The sequence below is a fragment of the Lathyrus oleraceus genome, chromosome 6, assembly GCF_024323335.1.
Source record: "Lathyrus oleraceus cultivar Zhongwan6 chromosome 6, CAAS_Psat_ZW6_1.0, whole genome shotgun sequence".
NCBI classification, from domain to species: Eukaryota; Viridiplantae; Streptophyta; class Magnoliopsida; order Fabales; family Fabaceae; genus Lathyrus; species Lathyrus oleraceus.
In genome coordinates this window covers 166,469,141-166,478,675 of record NC_066584.1, presented here as the reverse complement: position 1 = coordinate 166,478,675, position 9,535 = coordinate 166,469,141, and the positions used below count along the sequence as shown (strand labels likewise).

At 33.2% G+C, this 9,535-nt stretch overlaps 1 long non-coding RNA gene across 4 annotated transcripts; it reads left to right on the top strand.

The window, feature by feature from the left end:
- The first annotated feature begins 3,560 nt into the window (after positions 1 to 3,560).
- LOC127092578 (uncharacterized) lies at positions 3,561 to 5,091 on the top strand. Of its 4 annotated transcripts, none has more exons than XR_007792216.1 (3): positions 3,561 to 3,816; positions 4,234 to 4,703; positions 4,840 to 5,091. It is a non-coding gene; the product is annotated as an uncharacterized LOC127092578 (long non-coding RNA). The 4 variants fall into 4 exon arrangements; XR_007792218.1 differs by having other exon boundaries at positions 3,926 to 4,703; XR_007792217.1 differs by having other exon boundaries at positions 3,561 to 4,062.
- Positions 5,092 to 9,535: the final 4,444 nt, after the last annotated feature.

Here is a 9,535-nt window from a genome sequence, read left to right as displayed (position 1 = left end):
TAAAGCAAAGCGCGATCGCACGTTCGCATTGATGGACTGAACAGAGTCGCCACCGAACTTTATTTATTCCCAAAATGGGAAAGAGAAAATATCGATAAAACCCCTAAAAGAAAGGATAAGATATCGTCATCGCAACCAATATCAGGGTTCGGGAGTCGGTTACGCAAGGGGAAGGTATTAGCACCCCTCATGTCCGTTGTATTCAACGGGAACCGTTTAGTTAGTTTCATTTTGAATGTTAGCTTATATTAGTCTTCTTAAGTTATAATGAGGGAGAGAATAAATAGAAGAGAGAAGAAATGTTTTTGGATTTTTGACGAAGGACTAAACCTAAGTTTTTTGTTAGTGGGCCTGACAAGATTTACAAATCCTGCTCCTACGTATCTCAAAAGAGAAGTCAAGGCTTACGTAGTTCTGGGTAGAAAAATGTTTGTTTGTTGGTCAATTTTAGCGAAAGCTATACTGTATTAATCGATGAAAACATTGTTTTACCCAAAACAGATGAGGAGTGGACGCATACCACACATCGAACGGATTTATAAATCTACATTCGGAAAAACGTCACTTATCTCGACTCAACAATCATGGCCGAAACATTGTTTTGCATCACCTTAAGACAATATATCTTTCATTTATGAAAAAGATTTTTTGATTAGTCGCACGACGGAGAAAAAGAGTTTGATTGGTTGGATGTATTTTGAGTGATGGCGAGAACTTGGATGAGCGAGATATCCATCTCGAATCCTAGTCTCAGGAGTGCACGGTATACACCATGTTCCATTTCCATCTTATTTGCAAAAGTATTTAATAAGAATTAGGTGTTTTGAATTTGATTGAGAAAGGGTTTGAAGAAACCGCGTTGATAATTTTAGACGATGGCGAGAGTTAAGATAGGCAAGGCATCCACCTCGAATCTTAATCTTAGGAGTGCACGGTATACACCATGTTCCATTTCCATCTTATTGAAAAAAGTGTTTAATAAAGAATAAGTACACAGTTTTTGGGTTTGAAAGACGGATATTTGATGAGAACGAGACATGAGCCTCGGGATCAATCACTCGGGGTTCCACTGAAATGTTAGATTCCAATGGTCCTTTTTCAATCGAATTATTTAAGAAAATTATTTGGACAACGAACACTTGATGAGAATCAACTATTCAAAGGGTTACGCCAGAATGCTTGATCCCAACGGTCCTTCTCCTTGTCCAAGTTAATTAATGTGTTTTTAGAAAAAATGAACAATTACTCCAAAACGCGTGGTTCAAGACCGATCATTCAAGGGTTCTTACCGGAATGCTAGATTCCAATAGTCCACTTCTTTTGAGTTATTCAAAAAAATGTTTTAATATTTTAACTTAAACAGTAAAGCGTTTTAATTGGGATAAGAAACAAATTAACCAAATTAAAATATATAACTTGGGGTAGGATCAAAGTTTAAGAAAGTAGTCATAAGTATTTTATTCTATTAATTAGTCAACATCAATACTAGATATTTATTTAATTATTTATTCGTAATATTCTAACAATAATAAATAAAACTACAAAGAAAATGATATTATATAAAAATAATAATTCTATAGTTATTCAAACATTTAGAGAAAATGGCTAGAAATTAAGTTGAAGAAAAATACAATTATATTCTTTTATGTCTAGTAAAATAAAGTGAGAGAATAAGACCAATTTAATATTAGACATATGCATATTATTTATAAAAAAATCTGAAAATAAAACAATTAAATACTTTTTTATAACAACAACAAAAAATAAATTAAACATAACCTTTTTATTTTTTATAACATAATCTAATGATAATAATAAATATATTTAAATTAACTTTCTTTTATATTTTTATAACATAATTTAAAATAATGATGAAAATAACTAAATTAAATATTTTTTTTAAAAAATTCTTATAACAGAATCTAAAAATAATAATCAAACTAACTAAATTAATCCTTATTTAATATTTATTATAACAATCTAAAAATAATGATGAAAACGACTAAATTAATCTTTTTAATATTTTTTATAACATGATCTAAAACTAATGATGAAAATAACTAAATTAAATTTTTTTAAATAATTTTTATAACATAATCTAAATTAAAATAAAATAAAAGGTAAAGTTATTTTTTTGAATTTTTATAACATGATCTAGAATTAAATTAAATAAATGATAAACTCTTTTTTTTAGAATATTTTCATGACATGATCTAGAATTAAAAGAAAATAAATGGTAAGCTCTTTTTTGGAATATTTTATGGCATGATTTAAAATTAAAAGTAAATAAATGGCAAACTTGATTTTTTTGAATATTTCATGACATGATTTAAAATTAAAGAAAATAAATGCTAAACTTATTTTTTATGAATTTTTATGACATGATCTAGAAATAAATGGTAAACTTAATTTTTGATTTTTATGATATAATCTAAAATTAAAAGAAAATAAATGGTAAATCTCTTTTTTGGAATTTTTCATGATATAATCTAAAATTAAAAGAAAATAAATGTTATATTTGATTTATTTTTTTATTTTTATGACATAATCTAATAATAATAATGAAAATAACTAAATTAACTTTTTAAATATTTTATAACATAATCTAAAATACAAAATAACAAATAGAAAACTCTTTTTGTAATTTTTATTAATATGACTTATATGTATTTATCTATTTATTTTTATTTTTAAAAAATAACAAAAGAATAAGTTGATTTAAATGTTTTAAGAAACAAAGAAAATAAAATAAACGGTTAATCGAAAATGCAAGGCTTATGATCGAGTATTCGAGGGTTCCCACCGGAATGCAAGATTCGAATGGTCCTCTTCTTTCGAGTTTGTTTAATAAAAGATTTTTGTAAGTTATAGTAAGAAATTATAAAAGATATAAATAACTTGCCTATTCCTAAGTCTAGGGGTAAAACCGTCAATTCATAATTATGGTTAATATTGAATTAAACTTCTATTTCATGAAAATCAATTAAATCCTAAACTCATTTTAATATTCTACATCCTAAACTAAATCTGATTATTTCTAAAATCCTAGTCTAGTTAATTTTAATATTTCTAATTAAACCTAATTAAGCTAATCAAAATTAAAGATCCTAATTAATCCGATTAACTCCTAATTATCTATAATATTCTCAATAATATTTCTAATATTTCTTAATATTCTAAAACATTAACGTAATTAACTCCTAATTATGATCCTAAAAAATCTAATATTCTGAACTAATATTATTCTAATCTAAACCTAATCTAATTTTAAATTTCTAATTATATCCTAAAACTCGTCCAATTAACCCAAATCCCTAATTAATATTCTAAACTAATTACCTAATATTCCTAATTAAATCTACTATATAATCAGGAATATTCTAAATTTCCAATTAAAAGCTAATTGACAAAAGAAAAAAATGAACATGGGCTTACCGGCCCATATCTGCAAGGGTGCAGGGAGTAGTCTGTTTGGGCTTTAGTCCAAACCAAGCCCAAACCCCATGAGTAAGTGTTCATAATACGATGCCAAAAACGCTTATGCAGATAAGCTACGAAAACAAATCAAGGTGAAAAGCGCTTATCCAAAAAAGCCGGAGCGAACACCGCGATTCTCGTCGCCATTCCACGCACCTGTGTTCATGGATTCACGTTTACAATAACAACATCGCGCTTCATATCAGAGCATCGCGCTCATCACCATAACTCATGGATTCGTGTTCTTGGATTTATTTCGACATCATTCATGGAAGTTCGTAAAACCGAGGCGAGACTCAGATCGAAACGAGAAATGACTCACCGAATTTCTAAGAACAGGTACGATTTCCTTGTCCTTCCTTCGCTTCGTATTCTCCTTGCCGTCTCTGAAAACCTAGGGTTTTTCGTGGTCGCCTCAAAAATTAGGTTTTTTTTTCCTCCCCTCCAGTATTCGTTTCGCCCCTTTTTATATCCAATCCGTTAGGGTTTTCGAGCTAGCTATGGAGATCAAAAAGGGAAACCTCTTGGAAGTGCTTTTAGGTGCTCAGTTTTTCCTGTCTCGCTTGATACTTAAATCTGGAAATGGTAATACAAACTGTGCACTTTCTTCTCTAATTTTGTCCTAATGCTCTTTTGGGATATTTTTTGAATTTTTACAGCCTTTTGCTAATTACTTGGTTTTACTGCAGTGAAAATCGGAATGATTTTAAGATTTTGAAAGGCAGCTTAATGACTGTTATAGTTTGGGTTATGCAGGTCTTGCGCTTGGAATTGCTGTGAGTAGGATTCTTTTTGAAATGGTTTTGAGAACCAATCATGAAAGGCTTTCTTGTTATCAAAACCTCAGGGAGAAGTAAATTTAGAAGTGACCAGAGTTCCTTCAAATCATTCTGCAACGGTGTGCCCGTCAAAAGCAGACGTCATGTGGACCATAGTTTCCTTTGAATTCCATCAAGTATGCAATCAATGCCATAACCTGTACTGTTTTACCAAGACCCATCTCATCAACTAAAATTCCATTTAATTTGTTGTTGTACAAAGAAAGCATCCATTGCAATCCAACAAGCTGATAGTCTCTCAATGTTCCAGCTCGTAACAGGGATGGTTGTTAGGGAGGTTCGGTAATGGAAGTTGTAGCTTGTTGCTTTTTGGATGCCGGTTCCGTTGCGGCTTTCGATACATCGTTGTGGAAGTTGGAGAAGCCAAAACTGGTTCAAGAGGTTAAGGTGAGTTTTTTTTAATCCTGTTATGTCCTTTTCAGTTTCTGCCATGACTTTTGTAACTGAATTATGGACTGCTGTGATGTGCCGGAAAACAAAACAGGGTTGTAATAAAATGGCTACTTTCGTGTGTATTATGCAGGTTCATTTTGGAAGTTTGGGGCAGTTTGGATTGTTAGCTGCATTTTGCGGTTATGGTTGGTGTGAAGCTTCTGGTTCCGTCGATTGAGAAATTGGAAGGGTTATATGGTTCTTGGAGAGTTGAGGGAGAAGTTAGAGTATGTTATTGAGGTTTGTTAGGAATTCGGTTTGGATTGGAAACATATTGAATTGTTTAGATTGTGTATTGAAAGTTAATTGGATGAATGAGATTATGTAATGAATGTTTATTGAATTGGACTTGTATGTAAGTCTATTGAATTATATTGAATGGAATTTGAATGCGTATTAAATTTTACATGAAAGTTTGAATGGTATTTGGATATATTGAATGAAAGTTTGAAAGTTTGAATGAATTGTATGGAGTGTAGGATTGTAATGGCATATAACGAATTGTTAAAAAAAATGGAAAATTACTTAGACATGGAAAGTGGCTTATGTAGGTTGGTGATTTTAAACACGTCCAATCAAAACTCATCCCTCTTTTTATTTTCTAAACCAAATGTGGATTTTTGTGTTTAGTAGAAATGGAAAGGCCCAATTCTAACTTATCCAAGGACATAACCTCTACCGGTTACTCAAATGCAAGAGTGGACATAAAATTCTGATTTTAATGAGCAATGCATATGATGATTACCAAATTGATATGGAATACCACAAATCTATCTTAAACCAAACACTCTTGGCTTGTTGATTTTGGTCAATGGTTATATAGTTGACTTAAAGTCTAGAAGTGGTGTAGTGGATTTTGATGGACATGGTTGTTAAAAGGGTTAATGGATAAATGGATATTTGGTTATAAAAATGGATATGGATTTTTTAGAAATAATCCAAGACTAATCTAAATGTCAATTTAAAATAAAAAAAACCAATAAAACCAATTAAAATCAAATTAATCTATAATTTGTTAAAATTAATTTGACATCAATTCTAACATTTATTTGAAAATTAAAATCAAAATAGAGTTTGAATCATTAGTAAAAAAACAATTAAGATTAAATTGAAATTTGAAATTAGACTTAATTTGAAATTAAAATCAAATTGAAAATTAAAAAGTCAAATAACTTAAATTAGAATCCGTTTTGTAATTAAAAGCAATATGATCGAAAAGGCCTAGATAATGACCAATGTTTATCAAAATCGAGACAATATGGATTTGGGAATGGACGGTTGAATTTGGTCAACTAATTGACTAGAAAGTCAACGATTGACCTCAGACGTGAATTAGGGTTTATATTAAGATGAATGCATGATGCATACTGGATGAATGCAGATGGATCTAAAATCGGGGTATGACACCAACTGTTAAAACAATGGGTCAAACTTAACTAAACAAATTATAATAAGATTATATATGTTTAGAAGCAAGAATTGGGAATAATCTATATGATGGATTGGAATAAGGAGTTATTCACCCAACTGAAATTTTCAAGAGTTGTATGAGATACAATTGGAAGGAGTTCCTACCTAAATAACCTAGTTTTGTGTAATCCGCCTACGCGGACTTAGAACGAAGTGAAATATGGATCTCGACCCACTAGAAAATCTTCCAACGGGATTTTCCGAATCAGATGATGAGGGTCATTTGTTTTGAGTAAAATAGTGGGAGCATATTTAATTAAAGGCCTAATTAAATATGTCAATGATACTTATATTTTCATTAATCCTTGTGTAGATTACCATGACAACAAACACCTCTAACAACATCTTGCGATCAACCCTTGATAAGGAAAAATTGTCTGGGACAAATTTTCTGGATTGACACCGAAACCTGAGGATTGTCCTCAAACATGATAAAAAGTTGTATGTCTTGGAGACACTTGTTCCTGAAGAGGAACCTCCTAGTTCTGCACCTAAGGCAGAAAGAGATGCTTATAAGAAGCATGTCGATGATGCCAATGAAACTGCTTGTCTCATGCTAGCTACCATGAACTCAGAATTGCAAAAGCAACATGAGAACATGTCAGCGTTCGATATAATCGAACACCTGAAGATGCTCTATCAAGAGCAAGCAAGGTATGAGAGGTTTGAAGTTTCAAAAGCCATTTTTCAAGGCAAGTTAGCTGAGGGAGCCCCTGTAGGTCCCCATGTACTCAAGATGATTGGGTATGTGGAAAACCTTGAGAGATTGGGTTTTCCCCTCGAAAAGGAACTTGCGACTGATTTGATCTTGCAATCGTTGCCAGATAGTTTCAGTCAATTTGTCCTAAATTTCAATATGATTGATATGGACAAATCTCTTCCTGAACTGCTCGCCATGTTAAGAACTGCCGAGCAGAATCTGAAGTCAAAAGGGAAGTCCATTCTGATGATCGGAAATGGAAAGAGACAGAACAAAAGGCCCACTAAGCAGGGTGATAAAGGGAAAGGCAAGGAAGTTGCCAAACCCAAACCCACCGTTGCTGCTTTAAAGCCTAGTGGAGGTATAGCAAAAGAAGGCACTTGCTTCCATTGCGGTAAGACCGGACACTGGAAGAGAAACTGCCCAAAGTACCTGAAAGATAAGAAGAATGGAGTAGAGACTTCAACTTCAGGTATTTTTGTTATTATTAATTTATCTACTTCTGCGTCATGGGTATTAGATACTGGATGCGGTTCTCACATTTGTACAAATGTGCAGGGGCTAAAAAGGAGTAGAGATTTGGCAAAAGGTGAAGTCGACCTACGAGTTAGCTATGGAGCAAAGGTTGCTGCTTTAGCCGTAGGATCTTATGTATTGACTTTACATAGTGGTTTAATAATTCAGTTAGAGAACTGTTATTATGTACCTGCAATTAGCAGGAATATTATTTCCGTTTCTTGTTTGGACAAGTTTGGTTTTTCAATTATAATAAAGAACAATTGTTGTTCAATTTATTTGAATGATATATTCTATGCTACTGCACAAATGAACAATGGACTATATGTCCTTGATCTTGAAATGCCTATTTATAACATTAATACTAAAAGGATGAAACCTAATGAGTTAAATCCAACTTACCTTTGGCATTGTCGATTAGGCCACATAAATGAGAAATGCATTTCCAAACTCCATAAAGATGGACTGTTGGACTCTTTTGATTATGAATCATATGAGACATGCAGATCTTGTTTAATTGGAAAGATGACAAAGTCTCCATTCACAGGAAAAGGTGAAAGAGCGAATGATCTTTTGGCCCTTATACATACAGATGTATGTGGACCACTGAACATACCAGCCAGAGGAGGTTTTCAGTACCTCATCACATTCACTGATGATTTCAGTAGATATGGTTATGTGTATTTAATGAAACACAAAACAGAGTCCTTTGAAAAGTTCAAGGAATTCAAGAATGAAGTACAAAACCAACTAGGTAAGAATATTAAACTCTTCGATCAGATCGAGGTGGTGAGTATTTAAGCCTAGAGTTTGATGACCATCTGAAAGAGTGTGGGATCCTATCCCAAATCACTCCTCCTGGAACACCCCAATGGAATGGTGTATCTGAGAGAAGAAATCGAACCCTGTTAGACATGGTCCGATCCATGATGAGTCACGCCGATCTTCCAAACCCCTTTTGAGGACATGCACTATTGACATCAGCTTATACACTTAACCGTGTTCCATCCAAAAGGTTGAGAAGACACCATATGAGATATGAGTGGTAAGAAACCACATATGTCTTACATGAAGATTTGGGGTTGCGATGTTTATGTGAAACGACAAATTTCAACTAAGCTTGAGCCCAAATCTGACAAATGCTTATTTGTGGGGTATCCTAAAGAAACAAGAGGGTATTACTTCTACAATCCTTCTGAGGGCAAAGTGTTTGTCGCTCGAACTGGAGTTTTTCTAGAAAAGGATTTTAATTCCAAAGGAACCAGTGGGAGGAAAGTAGAGCTTGAAGAAATTCAAGAATCACAAAGCATTGATACACCTATGGAGGAATTAGAGCAGGAAACACAAGTAGTTGTGTAAGAGCAACCTGCTCAAGTAGAACAAGACCAGCGTAGGTCAGGCAGGATACGTCACCTACCTGAGATATATGGATATCTGATCAAGGTGATGTATTACTCATGGATCAAGATGAGCCTGTGACCTACTCATGGAATCTTCGTTTTGATCAAACAGTAAAACAATATGGATTCATCAAGAACGAAGATGAGCCTTATGTCTAGAAGAAGGTTAGTGGAAGCATGATCGTATTCCTGGTATTATATGTAGATGACATATTACTCATTGGAAACGATATCCCTACCCTGCAACAAGTAAAGTCTTGGTTGGGGAAATGCTTTTCTATGAAGGACCTAGGTGAAGTAGCCTATATATTAGAAATCAGAATCTATAGATATAGATCATAAAATGCTTGGCCTAAGTCAGAGTACATAGGCAAAGTGCGGAGACGCTTTAATATGAATGATTCCAATGGTTATGTGTTTTGCTTAAATGGTGGCGTTGTGAGCTTGAAAAGTTCAAAGCAAGATACAGTTGTTGGTTCTACAACCGAGGCCGAGTATATTGATGCCTCAAGTGCAGAAAAGGAAGTTGTTTGGATCAAAAAGTTCATTAGTGAACTTGGCATAGTCCCTAGCATTGTGGATCCCATTGGTCTCTATTATGATAACAATGGTGCTATCGCACAAGCTAAGGAGCCTAGATCTCACCAACGATCCAAACACATACTCAGGCGTTATCACCTCATTCGAGAGATAATAGATAG